Raw genomic sequence first — 20185 nt, 5'->3', positions numbered from 1 at the left:
TACAAATGTAGCAGAGGTTGAATTTTTTTTTTTTTTTTACCTTTGACTGTTGCAAGTTCAATATGTGAAACCTTGAAGTTGAAATAAACTACAAACAACAAGGATTGAAATGACATCCTTGAGCAAGGAAATGATCTTGATTTGTGGACGAAAGTGGATCGCCCGTTTAAACCAAACACTAATGATCTAAGACTAGAAACTCTGCAGGATTTTGTAGTGCATGGTAATTCAGCTGCTGAGCAGTTTAAAAGCATCAAATGATCTTTTGCCAAACCACCCAATGCTCAGAAGTCTTTCTGCAGCCCCTGATACTCTCTCTCTCTAATTTTTGCCTCAGCTAGAAATGCTCATGCAGACCTCTAAAGCTAAGAATTATCAGACATTCACGCTGTTCCTCTGGCATTTTCCCACCCTACGATGTCTCTGTAGAAACTACCACTTACCTGGAGGTCCCACCATGTTTGGTTTTCAAAAGAACCCAAAAGAAAGTTTCATCTTCCCCACTGGAATTCTTAATGAAATGGGAATAAAATAAGGGAGAATCTATTGAATTAAAATCACTGTTATTGCTGACAAGGACAAGTTGGAGGTTTTAGCCCAGAATTAGGAAGACTACCCCTGCACACTTCAGTCCCACAGGGAAGTGATGCAGGTAAACCATAGGGAGATCCTGTAGCTGGAAGCCATTAAAGCTTAAGAAGACCAAAGTTCAGACAGAGTTAAACATGCCAGATAACTCAATCACACATTTGCAAACCAATTATCACTTCATCTCCCCATGTGTGTACGGTAAGAGAACAGAGAGAATCTGAATTGTTCATGGGGGAGCAATTTCCACATGCGTTTTCAATTAAGCTTTAACCATTTGGAAATTCTCTCTAATATCACCAGTTAGCTTTGCTACACCCTAAATTGCTATGTAGTAGCTAGATGTGAGCAGTGGAAGGAACATCCACAGGTAGTGTCCCAAGTCCTTGAAGTGAAATGATAGAGACATGAGCTAGAGGCAAGGACAGTAATATATATACATTAAAACCCAGGGGGCACAACATCCTGACCTGTGGCTTCCAAGACCTTGGACCTGATAGATCAAGAGCCACAAGTGCAGAGCATGCTCTCTCCTCTTCCACCTCTGCCCCAGAGTAACCTCTAGACTCATCGTACTGTGTTTGCATTGCAGTTGTAGACCCCACCACCACCATCATGGAGAAAGACTGCTGAGATGGTTCTGGGTACAAACCTTGTAGGGTCAAAAATTCCTCCTCCCAACCTGTGGGAGGAGTCCCCCAAATGATTGGAAACAACCTTGATAGAGACCATCTCACAGCTCCTCCCAGCCCACAGAAGCCCCATAATATCCAATCTCCAAACAACCTAAGGGCCTGTTCTACCTCCTGGAACCTGACTGCACTCCCACCTTGACAGTGTACTTTCACTTTAAAAACTGCTTTGTCCTTGCTATTTTCCTTCTGGCTGTCTTGATTTGAGTGCAGATCCCCATGTAAATCATCTTGTGGGGAATCCAAGGACCAAGACCTCCATTCACCCAAGGCAGACTCTCTCACCAATAACAAAACCACAACAATATATAATAAAATATAAAAGAGAAACTAAGGTGGCATTTATCTGGGCTCCATGAAAATTTACACATAAACATATACATATATGACTTATCACATTAACTTTAGCTATGTCAGGTGTTTCAATAAGCATGCATAAATCTCAAAAAATGATATTTATGTGATAATGATTATGTTAAGTAGCATAGCCCATATTAAAAAGTTCATACACACCTGTATACGCCTATGTATATAATACCTCAATATGTACTTAGGAGTACACAGATCTTTATTGTGTTTCACTCTTGTCCTATTTAATATCTATCTATTCCATACACCTTAGAAAGAAGTTGCACACACACACACACACACACACACACACACACACACACACACACAAAGCCCCTCCCTTAATTTGAAGAGTACAATCTGACCATTTCTATTTTGCTGTGTTCCACTTATTGTTTTTAATTACTGAGCCAGTTTCATGGGCCTGTAATAGCTTATACGCATCAGTAGATACCTCTCGTCAAATCGTAAGTATACAAGTATTTCCATCTTAAAATTAATATGTAAATTTCAGGGGGACATTCTATTTTTGATATTTCAGCTTTTCCATTTTCACTTTAAAAATATCTAAATATAGGGGCACCTGGGTGGCTCAGTCAGTTAAACCTCTGACTTTTGATTTCTGCTCGGGTTGTCATCTCAGGGTTGTGGGATCGAGCCCTGTGTCTGGCTCCACTCTGAGCTTGGAGCCTGCTTGGGATTCTCTTTCCCTTTCTCTCTGCCCCTCCCCAACTCATGTGCACGTGCACACACACACACACACACACACACACACAGACACAGTCTCTCTCTCTCTCTCTCTTTCAATAAATAAATATTTTAAAAATATACCTAAATATGTATATTATTCAAATAGCAACAGTTCTGTATTAAAATTTCACTCACCAGTTACTGAGGTATTTTTCTTAGTGTTGATAAGAAATATCTATCTTTTCAATTATAATTAAAATTTAGATTTGTCATTTACAATATGAATACATAAATAGCAAGAATTACATGAAAAACTACTTATCCTTGTTATATTTCTTTTAATGTGCAGAAAATGCAAGCTTTATTGTCTAGGAAAGAAAATCTTGTGTTGATGGTTGTAACTAAATACAATATTATTTAAAAACATAAATTGCCATATGATTTACATACATGAGTTTTCAAATTAGAAATTATATTTTGTTTTTTTAAAAGAGTTTCTTAATTTTGCTAATGCTAAATTCTTTAATTTTATAAGCAGATAGAAATGTAGGGTTAAAAAAAAGTAAGGAATAAAACAGCATATGATTCTAATTCTCAACAGATATGCCTTAATAAAATTGGAAGTTATTTATAGGCAACAAATATATAACTGTAAAACAAACTCTATTGAAATTATTTAAATAGAGAACATAAAATTCTGCAGTTGAGAGATGTAAAAGTGATAACGAAATTTAGATGAAAAATAACCAAAAAATGTGATTTAGTTATTATCATGAATATAATTTGTAACAGTCTGACAAGTGCAATCATGATAAATACATATAGAAGAGTTGAAAATATTGGGCATAGATTTTTCTATAGCAATGGAAATAGTGCACACATATTTTTTTGTTTAGATATCTTAATTTAAGAAGACAGGCATGTTTCTTTGAATTTAAAAGCTAACTTTTTACAAATGGACTGATGGTTCAAGTTAATTTATGTATATTTTTTAACTGATGTTATCACATTGATATATAAGCTGCAAAGTAAGTTCTCTGAAATTGAATCTGTACTAACAGGGATGACAGAACTGATTTAACTTTTCAGTTTCTACTTTTAAATGAATGTGTTTACCCAGAGGAAAAAATATATATTACACAGGAAATCTATATCTATATCTGTATCTATATCATCTATATCTATATCATCTATATCTATATCTATATCTATATCTATATCTATATCTATATCTATATCTATATCTATCCTTCAGCCTTTCATTCTTTGAGCCTCATTTTTCAAAGGGGATGATGCTCTGATTAATTAATATATTTTAACTTAATAATTGCCAGATATTTCCAGAATGGAACACAATAATTGTTATTTAAAAATAAATGAGTAAAGTAAATTTCACTCTACAGGCTGTCAGCCATTTATACTTTATTGGATGTATTAGTCCCAGGGTCTAAAAAAGTCGGAGATGCCTTTTCTGTGATGTATAACAGTGTTCAGGGAATGAAAGAACAGGGCGTCAAGGGAAGTGAGGCGCGTCTCACATACTCTCCTTCACAATCCTGAAAAGAGCAGAAATCTATCAAGAGAAATATGATCGAAGAGATGGATATAAGAGCACTTGACTTTTGAGAGAACCTGCAGAGTGTGTGGTTCCAGAGGAGATTTGAGTAACTATTTCTGTCTGTAATAAGAGCAAGTCCTGAGAGGTGACATTTGAATGGCAGGTCTCCACTCCTCAGTTCCCTAAAAGCAGCTAATGCAGAACAATGAAGAAATGTTTGCTTTTCTTGAATCACTTCATAGATGCCTCTTTCATACTCAGAAAATGTGGTGATTCTTTTTAGTGGATTTCACTGCATATATGATCAAATAAGTCCTGGATTGCATGTCAGTTATGGAGCCATCCATTATTTTGATGGAATTGAAAAGATTGATGAAACAAATATATTTTATTTGGCCAAGGTTCTGCTTGTTTTATCTTAACACTCAATTTAATTAACCACATTTCCTTTTTGTCTTTTGTATTATAAAATAGTTTAAATATACAGGAAATTAAGACATTAAAATGATTTTTAAATTCCACTTGCTTACAACAAAACCACTGCTTAAGGAGTGAAAGATTTAGTGAGGGAGAGTCTAAATTCTGCTATAAACTTTGCCCAAATCTCCAGCTGACTCCGAGGTCAAATTTAGACTAAAAGAATCCAATTTATATTTTATACACCGCACGTGAGATCTTTTAATTTCAGAAATATTAACTATCTATGCAAAATTATTATTCCTTAGGTGAACACAGAATCTAGAGTGCCTGCAACATATCACAATATCACAGGATAATAAAAATTATTTAACATAAGAAAAAAGGAGAGCATAACCCCTGATCAAAGGATAATACAATCAAGATGATCCAGACTTGAGAATCAGTTGATGAGAATATTAAAATTGTCATTATGAAGAAGCAAATTATACTGGTAAAAATACACAGGAAATCTCTGCAGAAATCTACAATTATAATAACCCAATGGAAATTTTAGAACCAGAAAACTATAATATCTGAAATTGAAAAAGAAAAACTGTTTGAACAAAAGACTGCTTGAAAGAATGGAAGGGAAAGAAGAATCAGTCAACTATAGTTAAATCAAGAGAAATTATCTATTTTGAGGAAGAGTAAAAAAAAAAAAAGTTTTCAGAAGCAAAGTTGAACAGAGCCCTCAGGAAAATAGAAATAGTCAAAAATGTTTAAATCAGAGGTGCTTGGGTGGCTCAGTCAGTTGAGCTACCAACTGACTGCCTCAGAAATAAATAAACATTTAAAAAAATTTTTTTAAAAATGTTTGAAATCAGAGTTTCAGGAGGGAGAAAATGAAATAAAAAAAAGGAAGAAGGAAAGAAATGATGCTTGATATTTTCTCCAATTTGGTAAACAGCTTAAATTTATGGGTTCATAACACAGAGAGCCCTGAATAAACACGCACACACACACACACACACACACACACACACACACACACACACACACACACATTATCATAGTCTATTTGCTTAAAAATGATAAAGATAACATCTTATCTTTATTGATATTGCAATGAGTGACAATTGCATTGAGTGACATATTGCAATGAGTGACAATTTAAAAACACTATTGACTATTGACTTACCAGAAAAGATGAGCTTCAGAATACAATATCTTAAAGTGCAAGGTAAAATATAAATAGAGAGTTCTTATCGGTGAACATATGCTTCATGAATGGTCAATAAAAACATTTGTAGTTTAAAAATAAGATTTATTTTTTGTTTGAATGTCTTCACTAAAACAATCGTTATAGGATGTTTTTCCATCTAGAGGGAAATTACTTAGAAAGCTTTTAAAATTTTACATATTTTCTTGGGGCGCCCGGGGTGGCTCAGTCGGTTGAGCGTCCGACTTCAGCTCAGGTCATGATCTCACGGTTCATGAGTTCTAGCCCCGCGTCAGGCTCTGTGCTGAAGGCTCAGAGCCTGGAGCCTGCTTTGGATTCTGTGTCTCCCTCTCTCTCTGCCCCTCCCCCACTCATATTCTGGCTTTCTCTCTCTCTCAAAAATAAATAAACATTAAAAAAAGTTTAAAAAAATAAAATTTTCCATATTTTCTCTCTACTATTTATTTATAATTATTTATTTATGTAGTATATATTTTGAATCTTGAATGAATGGAATCAACAGTTTAAAAAAATTGTGGCCTAGTACATGGAAAAACTTCAAACTCTTCCATGTTTTTTTAAAATTATTATGTTTTGGGATGCCTGGATGTCACAGTCTGTTGAGCTTCAGGCCTGCTTTTGGATCATGATCTCATGGTTCTTGAGTTTGAGCCCCACATCAGGCTCACTCCTGTCAGCATAGAGCCTGCCTGCCATCATCTGTCCCCTTTCTGACCCTCCCCCTGTTCACACACTCTCTGTCAAAAATAAACTTTTAAATAATTATTATGTTTTAGATAATTATAGATTTATATGAAGTTATAAGAAATAACATAGAAATATTTTATGGCTATTTGCCCAGGTCCCCCAATAGCAACATATTGCAAAACCCAATACAATATCAAAATCATGTTCCTGACATTGTTAAAGAGTGTTTCCATTACTACAAGGAAACCTCATGTTGTCTTATAGATATATTCACTTCACTTTTCCATACTCTTTCAGTCCTTTACCATGGCAACCACTAATCTGTTCTCCATTTCAAAATGTTATGTAAATAGGATTACACAGAATAAAATCTTTTGGGATTGACTTTTTTTTTTTCTTTTACTCTCTATGATTCTCTAGAAAACAATTCAAGTAGTTGTATTTCAACAGTACCTTTAGTATATCCATTTTTTATTGATGAATTGTATTCCATGGTACGGATGCATTACAGTTTGGTTAACCATTCGCCTTTTGAAAGGCATCTGGATTTTTTCCACTTAATGATGCCATTAAGAATAAAACTGCCATGAACATTTATGTACATATTCTGTTTTGTTTTATTTGTTTTTATGAATGCTCACTTTCATTTTTCTGAGATAAATCCTCAAGAGTAGAATTGCTGGGTGCATAGTTGCATAGTTAGTTTTATTTAAGGAACTTTACGCTGTTTCCCCAAGTGGTTGTACATTACATTCCTACCAGTCACATATGGGGGATCTACCTTCTCTGCATTGTCACCACAATTTGAGTTGTTATTCTTATTTTTTTTTACTTCAGTCATTCTGATAGGTGTATAGTGATGTCTCCTATGAATTTAATTTATATCTCTCTGATGGCTAATGACATGAACATATTTCCATGTCCCCTTTTTTCCATATGTATACATTCTTCAGTGAAGTAACTATCCATGTCTAATGCTATTGGGATAAACACTGGGTGTTGTATGTAAGCGATGAACCTTGGGAATCTACCCCCAAAATCAAGGGCACATGTTACACACTGTATGTTAGCCAACTTGACAATAAATTATATTAAAAAATAATGCTACTTTCAAGTTGATTTTTTTTAATAGTCAATATTTGAGAATACTTTACATATTCTAGGCAATAGTCCTTTATAGAATAGGTCATTTACAGATATTTTCTCCCAGTCTGTAACTTGTCTTTTCATCCAGTTAGAAGCATTTTCTCGGAACTGATTTTTCTTTTTGTAGATTATGCTTTTGTTGTCAAATATAGTAATTCTTTGCTTAGCCCTATCTCCTGAATATTTCCTTCTTTATTTCTTCAAAACTTTTACAGTTTACCTTTGTATATTTAAACTTGTCATTCAATTTGAATGATTTTTTTTACAAGGTATGAGGTTTCTTTCTTACTTTTTTTTCTTTTTCTTTTTCTTTGCCTATGGATATCCAGTGATTCTAACTTGCTAAAAAATCTGTTTTGCCCTTGTCAAATTGGTTTTGCATCTATGACAAAAACCAATCTGTTATGTTTGTCTGGGTGTATATCTGGTTACTCTGTTATTTTTCATGGATCTACTTCTGTTCCTCTACCAATGCTACAATTGTTTATTATAGCTATATATTAATTTGAAAGCAAGTAGACTGAGTTCTTCCACTTTATCTTCTATTTCAAAATCATTGTATATATAAATGAATTCCGTTCCTTTTCTACATCGATTTTAGAATAATCTTGTATGTGTCTACAAAAATCATCCAGGCATTTTGACAAGAATTACACTAAATCTGTATCTAATTTGGGGGATAAATTATAATTTAACTATATTGAATTTTCCAACCTATTGACATGGTGTATTTCTCCATTTATTTATACCTTCTTTTACTTTTTAAATTAATACCCTTTATGTATTTTGTCATGTTTACAAGGAAATGTTTCATTTTTTAGCAGTTTGAAATGGTATTGCATTTTTAATTTTGATGTCAACATATTCATCGCTAGTGTATAGAATGTAGTTGATTTTTGTACGCAAATCATGTGATGTTAGTGTACTCATTTATTAATTCTAGGAGATTAGATGCTTTGGATTATTTTGTAGACAAACACATAATCTGCAAGTAGTGACTCTTTAGTTCTTTCCAACCTGTACACCCATTATGTGTTTTTGTCACTATGCTGTACTGGCTAGAACTTCCAGTACTATGATGACTAAGAGAAGATAGAGATGGCGTCTTGGCCTTGTTCCTAATTTTAGGGCAAAAAAGTGTTTTCCTAATAATTATAATGTTAGCTTTAGTTTTTTTATAAATGCTCTTTGCCAAATTAAGGATTTTTCCCTCTATTCTTATTCCTATTCGTTACAAGGTTTTTGTTTGTTTGTTTGTTTATCTTGTATGAGCACTGAATTTTATTGAAAGCTTTTTTTTTTTTTCTTTTTTTTTTGGTGATGAGGGCAAATCATTTAATATGATTGTGTGATTTTCTTTTTTAGCCTGTTTGGTCAAATGGTTCCTAGCTGGTCAGCTTTTTTTCTCTCCACTTTTCAGAGTTTTGTTGACTATTATATAATGTCCAGAAGTTTATCTGAACATAGAAGGAGAAAAGGGGAAAAGTAAATCTACTGCATCTTCCTTGAAGTGGAAATAATGTGTTTTTGAAAAACATGAATCCTTGTACATTTTGTGGTATTGACTTATAGTTATCCAAAGGTATATTTCATGTTTAAGTTATATATTCTTCTTAGTAATATTTTTTTTTGCTTTGTATGTATTTTAGACTTTGTTACTAAGTACATATAATTGTAGTCACAATTTTCTAGGGAATTGTAACTCTTATTATCAAATAATAATCTTCTTTATTTTCTAATAAAAAATTAACCTGTTATTCTGATAATACTATAGTCTAAAGACGTTTCTCGTATCTTAGTGTTCCCTTGACACATTTCCTTTTATTGAAGTTAAATTTTCTTTGAATTTATGGAAGATGTGAAGGTTTAAGCTCACATTGTTAAGTTATAAATTAGTGTTGTAATATAATCAAGCTATTTTTACCTTGAAACTCCTCAATATCATATTCCTAGGTCTCTTATCAAGATTATGAAGCCTAGATCCCTGTTCTGTATCAAATGATCTAATGAGGAATAGGAAAGCCATATAAATTCTTTTCATTCTTTCTCTGTAAGTTTTATTTTATTTATTTATTTATTTATTTATTTATTTATTTATTTATTTATTTTTAATTTTTTTTTCAACGTTTATTTATTTTTGGGACAGAGAGAGACAGAGCATGAACGGGGGAGGGGCAGAGAGAGAGGGAGACACAGAATCGGAAACAGGCTCCAGGCTCCGAGCCATCAGCCCAGAGCCCGATGCGGGGCTCGAACTCAAGGACCGTGAGATCGTGACCTGGCTGAAGTCGGACGCTCAACCGACTGCGCCACCCAGGCGTCCCTCTCTGTAAATTTTATATGAAGATACTATTCCAGGGCTCTTCTGCTTGCTGTTGAGTCTTTTTAAAAATTATTATTATTATTATTATTATTATTATTATTATTATTTTATTTTATTTTAGAGACAGAGAGTGCAAGAAGGGGGGAAGGGCAGAGGGAGAGAGAGAGAATCTTAAGCAGGATCCATGAAAGAAACTAGGGGCTTGATCTCATGACTCTGGCATGATGACCTGAGTCAAAATCAAGAGTCAGATGCTCAACCAATTGAGCCACCCTGATACCCCACCATTGAGTCTTTTGCCTTTATTTGCTCAACAATGCAAAATTAAAACATACTTTTGATAAGCATAGGAAAAAAATAAGATTTTAGTCTTCCAGATATCAAGCTCTATTGAAAGTCACAAAAATAAAAACTTTGTGGAATTAACAGAGAAACAGAACAAACATCAAATTTGTTTTGTTGAGATCAATTGCAGAATGCCTGTATAAATTAGTAATTGTATAGATTAGAAGAATAAGGTAATGATTGTAATTTAGTCAAAGCAATCGAGGAACTTTTTAAAAGTAAAAATTAATAATATAAATATAAATTTTATATAGAAATTCAACTTGAGAATTAAAATATTATCTGTGTTAAAGATTGGACACAGAAAAAATTATTTATCAATATTAAAGTTTGGTATGGTGAGAGTTTTGGCATTGTTTGGTTGATTAACATGATAGTATGTTCTGATTGTTTGAGCTCCCTTCCCCCCAACTAATATATTGAAATCCTGATGCCCTAACATAATGGTATCAGTAGGTGAGGCCTTCTAAGGTTCTTAAATCACAAAGATGGAACCCTTATAAATGGGGGCTTCCGAGAAATCCCTAATCCATTCAACCATGTGAAGACCCAAAATGCTGCATAACAGAAGACAACCCTATTCCACCATGCTGGCACCCCAATTTCAGATTACCAGCCTCCAGAACTATGAGCAATAAATTTCAGCTGTTTATAAGCTGCCCATTCTATGGTATTTTTTAACTGCAGCCTGAATGAACAAATCTTCAAGATTGCTTTAAGAATAGTCCACTTTTGACTCTTAGTTGAGAGAAGTCTTTGCATTTAAAATGAACATGGTGGTGTATTTATTCCAAATTGCAAATTCTGTGGCTGTGAAAATTTCTTTCTACCATTCTCCTGCTTGATTATTACAGATGATTTAAGTGATTTCTATTCTTTCCATTTTTACTATACCATCATCAAAAAAGAAAAGCATTTATATTTCTAGTGTGATAATAGATGAGAGCTGGGTAATTGTTAGGTTTATTTTAAGGTATATAAGAACAATATTACAGGGGTCCCTGGGTCACTCAGTTGGTTAAATGTCCCAACTCTTGATTTTGGTTCAGGTCACGTTCTCCTGATTTGTGAGATCAAGCCCCGCTGCACTGACAGCACAGAGCCTCCTTGGGATTCTCTCACTCACTCTCTCCACCCCTCCCCTGCTTGTGCTCTCTTTTTCAAAGTAAGTAAACATTTTTTTTAAGAAGAACAATGTTACAGAAAATTTAGAATTCAACCAAAAAAATGCCAATGAATTTTTACATAGAATTCCTATCTCAATAACAATTTCTTCTTTGCATTCTATATTTACAGAGCAAATAATTTCCCTGTGAAGAAAATTATTTCAAAATACACAATCAAATAATTTGTGGCCAGTAACTATAAATACCCATGTGCTTTTCCCTTCTTTGTGTGCAAGTTTTATTTTTAAAATTTGAACATATCCAAAACTTGAAAGGTTCAGTAACTAGAAGTTTCCTAATTGTTTCTATTATATCAATATACATGTATCAAAGCATGATGGCTCATTTTGGTTGACAGTTTGACCACTATCAAATATGATGTCTTAAAATTCTGTAGTATAAGAAGTAATGAAATGACCTCAGCTGTTGTGTGTGCGTGTGTGTGTGTGTGTGTGCGCGCGCACACGCATGTGATTTTGCTCTATATTTTATAAATGATATTATGTTTTGTGTTCAGTGTAACTAATGCTCCTATTCTGTATGAGTCTTCTGACTTCAATATGCATAGCTTCTTATCAATAATAGGCAGTTAGCTTACTTCCTAAGGTTGAAGAGTTTACTAACATTGTAATGGATAAGTAGAGCTCTAGTTTTATCTACTGTAATCACAAAACCAGAGAGCCGTGCCTAATAGCCATGAGATATTTTCTTTTATTTCTTCAGACGTAGATACCAAGATTAAAGTTGATGTCTCTAAAAACGGTGAATAACAGCAACAAATTCTCTTTGATATATATCTGCTAGAAATTCAATATCTATGATTTTAGTATTCTAGGAAGAATTCAGACTTTTCAAGCATCTAACAGCTAAATTCCTGTGAGAGACTACTTTTTTTCCCACTTATTAAATGGAATATGTAAACTTTTAAAAATTTCAACTGATAGCAGGTATTTGATTGTAAAGCCAGGAGAGACAATGTCAAATTTTCTCAGAGTTAACAGCTCTATTTTTGTGAAATATTAATCATAAAAGGATTTAGGAAATCCACCCCATTCTTCTTTATTTAACCTCTTGGATGTGTAACTAAGTCTGGAGATTCAGAGCATAGGAAGAATATACATTTTACCACAGATTTCTAAACTGGCATGAAAGTTATATAATTCGATCCAAATGCTCTTTTTAAATAATAGTTCTTGAAAATAATTAGGAAGAATAACTTTAATAAATAAATGCTAATGACATATTTTAAATAATATCTGTAATGATTAGGTATCTATATTTCATTTTTTCATTATTTTAATAAAAAAATATTTCTTTTTTGGTACAGCATCTTCATGAGAAAAGTGAGAAAGGTACAAAGTGGGTAATTTTATCAGGTCTGTTTTCTGTGAGAAGATTAATATATGTAGGTTTTTGGAGAAGGAGCTCAATTGCCTGAAGATTTATGAGGCACAGAGCAATATAAGTGGGTCTCTGAAGACCCACAAATAATAATACATACATAAATCCAGATTCTGACATTCTAGTGGGTCTTTTAAAAAAAAAAAACTCTGGAAAGAAGTCAGAAAATTTAATAGCACAACTCTATCTTTAAACTATTTGAAATCCACAATAATATTTTATTCTTATGGATTATTTTATCACAACAATGGTGTGAAAATAAATCTGGATAATATTCACAATGGGAAATATAGAAAGCATTTTTAAACCTCAGTTCTATTTTCCTCATAAATCTCCCTTTAAATCACCATACTGACTATTCTGAATTCATTTGTAGCAAAAAGGAAGTTCTAAATGGTTTTAATTTTTAATACACTAACTTCTTTTTAAAGGTCTCAAGGGCAGCTAATGAGTTTAATGACCTCCCTGAACAATTTAGATTATAAAAATATTCTGAGACACTTGCATCAAATGAACATAGTACCTCTTTATTTAAATGCTTAGAGATTGGGGACATTTTGAAGTAAAAAGTAATTATTTAGGGTATCCCTATTTTGTGTCAATGAAATTTTACATTATTAGGTGTGTGCCAACACATAACTCCAAAACCCACATTTGAAAATGCAATAAATAATGACAATAACACTATTCTTATATTGTGTTCTTTCTTCTGCCTGACCACCCTCTACTCCTCCCATTGCTATTGTTGCTAATATAGCGACAACTGTTGTAACAGTAGTTCACCCACATTTCCTATGGCACAGTGTTTAACACAAAAAAACAATTTTACACAATTCCATTTAATGCGCACTACTTAAATGTCAAATTATTGTAATTTACAACTCTTTTAATGTATAAGAAAAAGTAAAATTTTAATGACATTTTCAAAATTATTTATGTAATGTACTGTCTAGGTAGAACTTCCACATACAACATACATCACATCTGGTCCCTGTGCCAATAATAACAAAATAGTTGCCTAGTGTTCCTAGGAGTGAAACCATTGTTTTAGCTCATAAAGGAAAGTAGCATATTGGAATTGTGGCCCTATGGTATAGAAGTGTAAGACATCTCCATTTTCTCATCTATAACGATGTTCAACAAGAGATGAGATTAAAGTCCCTTGTGAAGTGTAGACACTGAACATTTTAAAGTTAGATGCAGTCAATGAAAGCATTTAGAACATGTAATTAATATAATACTATATTGCTCTGTTTTTATAGTAATACTAGTTAATGTATTTTGAGTAAATTATATAAAAGATACCTGTCGCATCTGATAGAGTCCCTTTAGAACTCTACTTTAAATTGTGATAATGTGATTCCATTATTCTATAGTATATGACCTCAAATTTGTAATGAAATATTAAAATAACTTAAAGTAAAATCATTTTATCTTTCTGGAGAAAAAAGTAATTTCTGGGTGTTGAGTTTGATAATAGATGTTTTTCGGAAGATGTACAGATGGCTAGCAGACACATGAAAAGATGCTCAATATCACTCATCATTAGGGAAATACAAATCAAAACTACAATGAGATATTACCTCTTGCTAGTCAGAATGGCTAAAATTAACAACACAGGAAATAACAGGTGTTGGTAAGGATGTAGAGAAAAGAGAATGCTCTTACACTGTTGGTGGGAGTGCAAACTGGTGCAGCCACTCTGGAAAAGAGTGTGGAGGTTCCTCAAAAAGTTAAAAATAGAACTACCCTACCATCCAGCAATTGCATTACTAGGTATTTACCCAAATGGTACAAAAATATTGATAAGACTGGATACGTTCACCCTGATGTTTATACCAGCATTGTCAACAATAGCCAAATTATGGAAAGAGCCCAGCTGTCCACTGACTGATGAATGTATGTAGAAGTAGTGTATACACACACACACACACACACACACACACACACATATATACATACAATGGAATATTACTCAACCATCAAAAATAATGAAATCTTGCCAGTTGCAAAAACGTGGATGAGGCTAGAGTGTGTTATGCTAAGTGAAATACGTCAGTCGGTGAAAGACACATACCATATGATTTCACTCATATATAGAATTTAAGAAACAAAACAGACGTACATTGGGGGAAAAAAGAGAGAGGCAAACCATAAAACATATTCTTAACTATAGACAACAAACTGAGGGCTGTTGGAGGGGATGTAGGCAGGCAATAGGTTAAATGGGCGAGGGGTATTAAGGAAAGCACTGTGATCCACACTGGGTGTTATATGTAAGTGATGAATCACTGAACTCTATTCTTGAATCTAATATTATGCTATATGTTAACTAATGGGAATTTAAATACAAGCTAGAAACTACACAAAAAAAGAATTTGAAAATGGAAAAAGCATGATCTATTTTTTGTTTATCCAATAAATATATTTATTCATTCGTATTTTAAAAAAAGGATTTCTGGAATAGTGCATATTTATTTTCTCAACATATATGAAAACCTCTTCATTGGGATGTATAAATCTCAAAACAAACAAACAAACAAACAAATACTCTCTAAGTGTTTATAGTTTACCCTGGGAGAGAGTTGGAAAATACCTTACAGTTTCATTAGCTTTTCATGTTACTACATACAATTCAGAAAATTCCTGTCATGTTAAATCAGTCTTGTAGACAGATGCAAAAAGAGATCAAACCAATTTAAATTATTTCAGTCAATTTTATTTCACTGTTTATGTCATGGTAGAAAGCCTCTATTCCCTAATATGCTAATATTATATATATATATATATATATATATATATATATATATATATACACACATATATATATACATATATATATACACATACACACATATATATATATTTAAATTTTTTAATGTTTGACATAGAGACAGAGCATGACAGAATGGGGGAGGGGCAGAGAGAAAGGAAGACACAGAATCCAAAGCAGGCTTCAGGCTCTGAGCTGTCAGCACAGAGCCCAATGCCGGGCTTGAACTACCCAACCGTGAGATCATGTACTGAGCTGAAGTTGGACACTCAACTGACTGAGCCACCCAGCAGCCCCCATATTTTACATGCTTTGTTATATAAAATTTTTTTATATGTTTACTTATTTTTGAGAGAGAGACAGAGACAGAGAGTGTGAGTGGGGGAGGGGCAGAGAGAGAAGGAGACACAGAATCCAAAACAGGCTCCAGGCTCCAAGCTATCAGCACAGAGCCTGATGTGGGGCTCAAACTCATGAGCTGTGAGATCATGACCTGAGCTGAAGTAGGAGGCTTAACCAACTGAGCCACCCAGGTGCCCTTGCTTTAGTATTTAAATTAGAATATTTTATTGATTAGAAATGCTTATTTTCTATATTCAACATTTTCAAAATTGAAATGTCTTGCAATCAATAGGAGCACATTATACCATAGCTTAATTCTCACCTTTTTTCTGTTTCTTAGTGATACATGAAATCATGTTATGTCTTACAAATTATGACATATAAGATATAATGATACATGTTTTATAAAAGCATTTACTATCTATATAATACATGTGCTTGGAAAACAATCCATCTATATATTCTGCCTTTATAAAATATTGATCTAGTGAAGGATAATTACAATCAAGAAAACACAATGTGCTCAGATGACTATGCCTGTAGAATAATGCAATAAAATCATTTTAAAGGATAGGTGGTTGTCTGTGGGTTCTATTAATATGTGAACACATGCAGAAAAAACATGCATACTTATTAACCCTTGAAAACTCCAAATATATACTAGATATTATCCTACTATTTTTTTTAAAAAAATTAATGTTTATTTTTGACAGAGAGAGACAGAGCATGAGCGGGACAGAGCAGAGGGAGAGGGAGACACAGTATCCGAAACAGGCTCCAGGCTCTGAGCTGTCAGCACAGAGCCTGACACGGGGCTTGAACTCACACAACGCAAGATCATGACCTGAGTTGAAGTCGGATGCTCAGCCAACGAAGCCACCCAGGCGCCCCTATCCTACTATTTTAAAAACTAATACATGAAGCAATTCTATTTAAGAGAAATATATAGTACTGAGAATCTAATAATGTAATGACAATCCTCTTGATGAGACATATACATTTATTTTTAGAGATTTTGAGGTGTTTTAAATTTTCATAGACAATATTCCAATATACTTCAACTCTTGCCAATATTCTGGGGGGAATAGCATTTTGTCCCTCTCTGAACTACTTATTGTATTTGATAATCTGCCCCTATTTCCTGTTTCCCTCCTGTATAGATTTCTTTATTGGTTCATTATACTATAATTTATTTTAGTGCCATACCTCTTTTATTATTAATTTTTATCATATTTGTCCTAGTTGCTTATTTTTTATCATCTTTACATTTATATTTATCAATTATATACACATTGAAATTACATGGCTAGAAATTCAAAAACCCTGATATTTGAGCTATTCACAAACCATTACATCAGGTAAGTCTCAATATCAAGGTTTTCAAATTTCTTGACTGTGTAAGCGAGGGTGAAATTCCTTGCTTTAATCCGTCTTTGGCATGTTTCACATTTTGTTTCTTACATTAAAAACTATTTCTTAGGGATTCTTGGGTAGCTCAGTTGGTTAAGCGCCCAAGTCTTGATTTTGGCTTAGGTCATGATCTCACACTTTGTGAGATTGAGCCCTGCGCCTGGCTTTGGAGTTCTGCATTGACAGCTCGGAGCCTCCTTGGGATTCTTTCTCTCCCTCTCTCCCTGCCCCTCCCTGACTTGCACTCATGTGTTCGTTCTCTCTCTCTCTCTCTCTCTCTCTCTCTCTCTCTTTCTATCAAAATAAATAAATAAGCATTAAAAAAAATTTTCTTTACCATTGTGTTTTATTTTTACTACTTAAAAAATATAGATTATTTGAACATCAGTAAAAAATTTAAATATTAGATAAGGTATTGCCAATAATATTTTTGCTGTTCTTTAGAATAATATCTATAAAAAGCCAAATGGGGGCGCCTGGGTGGCGCAGTCGGTTAAGCGTCCGACTTCAGCCAGGTCACGATCTCGCGGTCCGTGAGTTCGAGCCCCGCGTCGGGCTCTGGGCTGATGGCTCAGAGCCTGGAGCCTGTTTCCGATTCTGTGTCTCCCTCTCTCTCTGCCCCTCACCCGTTCATGCTCTGTCTCTCTCTGTCCCAAAAATAAATAAACGTTGAAAAAAAAAATTTTTAAAAAAAAATAAAAAAAAAAAAAGCCAAATGGATAGCTATACTACAATCTCAACTATTCTTTTCCTTTAATTGAAATACCAATTATTTCCAAATTTCCAAATTCAATAGACTAGTGCCTGGCATTCTTCTTAAATGGCCAGATACAAAATGTATTAATTCAAGTGCTATGTAGTTTCTGTCTCATCTATTTCGTTGTGCTTCTGTACCTCAAAATCAGCCACAAGTGCATATGTATGCATTCCAATAAAATTTTATTTATAGGGTGCCTGGGTGGCTCAGTCAGTTAAGCTTCCAGCTCTTGATGTCTGCTCGGGTCGTGATCTTGCAGTTCTGGGATTGTGCTCTGAGTCGGCTCTGTGCTGACAGTGCAGAGACTGATTGGGATTCTCTCTCTCCCTCTCTCTCTGTCTCTGCCCCGCTCATGAGCACATGTGCGCTCCCTCTCTCCCTCTCTCTCTCTCTCTCTCTCTCTCTCTCACTTTCACAAAAGTAAATAAACTTAAACATTTTTTTTTATAAAAACAGATGTCAGTCCCATGGGCCACAGTTTGCCTACCTTTGAAAAAGCTAGTTATTGGTTTTATTTTTTTTTTTTTTGACCTTTGTTTTTCTGAAAATAAAATGGTGTTTTGACTGCTCATTTCTTCATAAAGCCTGTGTATTTTAACATTAGTACCACTTACCTAATACTTGAATAAAATAAAATATAAATTTGTGCTTGTTTTTGCTAGATTTACTCAGTCCATTTCTTGGAAGGTAATTCTAAGACTGAATATAGCTACATAATTTTAATTTAGTTTTGTAGTCATGATTATGAAACTTAGAACTTCTGCCAAAATTGTATTCCTGAATTCCACCATTAAATATTCTTTTACTTATTATATGTAATCTTACGAAAACTTTAAGTTTAATAATATTCAGTCTTAAGTGATTTCACCCAAGCCTTCTCAAAATTAGAACTTAAGTAAGCACGACATTTTCATTGATCTCTTACCTAAATTAGAAACAGGGTTCTTGCTAGATCCTCTCTTGCCTTGAAATATTGCATTGAACCAATGACAAAGAACTTTTAATTTTTTTTAACGTTTATTTATTTTTGAGAGAAAGAGACAGAGCATGAGTGGGGAACAGTCGGAGAGAGAGGGAGACATAGAACTGGAAGCAGGCTCCAGGCTCTGAGCTGTCAGCACAGAGCCTGATGCGGGGCTCAAACTCACAGATGGCGAGATCATGACCTGAGCCGAAGTCGGACGCTTAACCGACTGAGCCACCCAGGTGCCCCGATGACAAAGAACTTCTATTCCTATTTCCTAAATATTTTGCTCACATTTTTTGTACTTATATTTTTTCTGGTTTAAGAACTCCTAATTTATTTGATAAACTCACACTATCATTCCTAACTCTAGCACCATCTCCCTCAGCATCATCCACTGTGCTACTGCTAGACATACTTGATCAGATCACTCATTTTTATAACCTGCATTTACCTTTAGAACTTACATAATGATCTAATTTCTTACCTTTGTACAAAGAGCTCTTAATGACCTGAAGGTTTTTTAACTCTCTTTCCTGTTTAGTTGTGTTTTCCCTCACATACTCTTCCACTTTCCATCTACCAATACTAAAAACAATGGTTGTTTAATGAACATACCATTCTCTTTCATTTTTCTGGGCATATGCTAATTTAACCTCAGATGTCTTCCTCTACATACACATATTAACAGCTCTTACTCATTTCTTAAATGGGTAGAACTTTTAAATATTCTGAAAAGTATTTCCTACGGTTTCATTTTATCCACTTATACACTTGTACATTTTAATCTATTTTCATCATTTTCATTATTTAAATCTATACATTATACTATAATATTCTGTAATGTATTTGTTTCTCGTTAGGATGTAAAACTCTTATGGATGGAACACTGCATGTAATAAAACTCCAAATATAATAGGCAGGTAGTATATTTTTTTAAATGCTTAAATAAAGGAAAAGTGAAAGGCAACTGTTGGAAAGAATAAATGGATGAGGGAGGAATAGAATCTTTTATTACATTTTTGGAAAAGATTCTATACATTTTATTATACTTCATTTTCATTCAAAATTAAACTTTTATGTTATTTAAGCTCTGCCCTTGACCTTACTTCTCCTCTTTTAGGATAGATACATTAATTTCTTAGTACAGTACATACAATAAAATTTTATTTCCAATTTCCTATGTAAGGAAAAAATATGACAAACATACTTTTATGCATCTAACAAATATGAATCAAATGCTTTCAGTTTATAAGGAAAATCAGGACCTTATGTTGTAAGGTGATAAATACTCACCGTTAGACATACATTAAATAACTTTTGGTAATTTCGAATATGTCCTAAGAATGCCATTAA

The sequence above is a fragment of the Puma concolor genome, chromosome A1 (assembly GCF_028749965.1).
Source record: "Puma concolor isolate L17-30 chromosome A1, mPumCon1.1.hap2, whole genome shotgun sequence".
Taxonomy (NCBI): domain Eukaryota; kingdom Metazoa; phylum Chordata; class Mammalia; order Carnivora; family Felidae; genus Puma; species Puma concolor.
Note: the sequence above shows the minus strand (reverse complement) of the source record.